This window comes from Mandrillus leucophaeus, unplaced genomic scaffold (genome assembly GCF_000951045.1).
Source record: "Mandrillus leucophaeus isolate KB7577 unplaced genomic scaffold, Mleu.le_1.0 Scaffold774, whole genome shotgun sequence".
NCBI lineage: Eukaryota > Metazoa > Chordata > Mammalia > Primates > Cercopithecidae > Mandrillus > Mandrillus leucophaeus.
Window position 1 is genome coordinate 953,436 of NW_012108408.1, and position 1,968 is coordinate 955,403.

Below are 1,968 nucleotides of genomic sequence, written 5' to 3' on the forward strand. Positions count from 1 at the left end.
GTGATCAAAAAACAAAGATTCTACCATCATAGAACTTATATACTATCATAAGGGATGAAAGATTGTAATTTATTTCTTCTGAAATTGCAAAATTTATCACTTTCATAAAGAAACTAATGCCCAACTACATTATAGGCTCCATGAGGGGAAGAACTTCATCTGTTTTGTTCAGTCTTGTGTCCCCAGAAAACTGCACAGTATTTGGAACATGATGGGGACTTAACATACGTTTGTTGGATAATGAAACATCTAAATTGTCTTACCTAACAGTAGAAGGTGTTACTATACTCTGCAACATATGCACTTTTGCATCCTTCCACAGGTTACAAAATAACTTCTACTTTTATTGCCATAGAGGAACTCACATAGAATAAGAAAATAACCAACCCCTCTTTACCTGATAATTCCTTTTACCTGATAATTCCCATACATACAATTTTTGGAAAAAAAAATATATTTAATATTGAATTTCTTCTGAGTTCCTAATATCATAAAAACATATATAATGTCATATATAAATATCACATACCACAGGGTTGATGGACCATAGCTATATTAGTTTCATAAAAAATGTTATGTGACACATTATGTCAATGAGTAAGTCATGTTCTCTCACTGGGGAGTGCCAGACAATCGGTGCTGGTCAGCTGGTGCAGCCCGACCAGCAAGAGCTGAGGCAGGGCGAGGCATCCCCTCACCTGGGAAGCACAAGGGGGAAGGGAATCCCTTTTCTAGCCAAGGGAAACTGAGACACACAATACCTGGAAAATCAGGTAACTCCCACCCTAATACTGCGCTTTACCAAGGGTCTTAGCAAACAGCACACCAGGAGATTATATCCCACACCTGGCCCGGAGGGTCCCATGCCCACAGAGCCTCCCTCATTGCTAGCACAGCAGTCTGAGATCTAACTGCAGGGCGGCAGCGAGGCTGGGGGAGGGGCACCTGCCATTGCTGAGGCTTAAGTAGGTAAACAAAGCCTCAGGGAAGCTCGAACTGGGTGGAGCCCACCACAGCTCAAGGAGGCCTGCCTGTCTCTGTAGCCTCCACCTCTGGGTGGAGTCTGACAGCAGTCTGAAAGCTTTGAAGAGAGCAGTGGATCTCCCAGCACAGAGGCTGAGATCTGAGAATGGAGAGTCTGCCTGCTCAAGTGGGTCCCTGACCCCTGAGTAGCCTAACTGGGAGACATCCCCACTAGGTGCAGACCGACACTTCACACCTCACATGGCTGGGTACACCCCTGAGACAAAGCTTCCAGAGCAAGAATCAGACAGCAGCACTCACTGTTCAGCAATATTCTATATTCTGCAGCCTCTGCTGCTGATACCCAGGCAAACAGGGTCTGGCATGGACCTCAAGCAATCTCCAACAGACCTACAGCTGAGGGTCCTGACTGTTAGAAGGAAAACTAACAAACAGAAAGGACACCCACACCAAAACCCCATCAGTACATCACCAACATCAAAGACCAAAGGCACATAAAACCCCAAAGATGGGGAAAAAGCAGGGCAGAAAAGCTGGAAATTCAAAAAATCAGAGCGCATCTCTCCCTCCAAAGGAACGCAGCTCATCGCCAGCAATGGATCAAAGCTGAACAGAGAATGACTTTGACGAGTTGAGAGGAGAAGGCTTCAGTTGAACAGACTTCTCAGAGCTAAAGGAGGAACTACGGACTGAGCGCAAAGAAACGAAAAATCTTGAAAAAAGAATGGAAGAATGGATAACTAGAATAATCAATGCAGAGAAAGTCATAAACGAACTAACAGAGATAAAAACCATAACACAAGAAATATGTGACAAATGCACAAGATTCAGTAACTGACTCGATCAACTGGAAGAAAGACTATCAATGATTGAAGATCAAATGAATGAAATGAAGGGAGAAGAGAAGTCTAGAGAAAAAGAAAAGGAAAAAGAAATGAACAAAGCCTCCAAGAAATATGGGATTATGTGAAAAGACCAAATCTA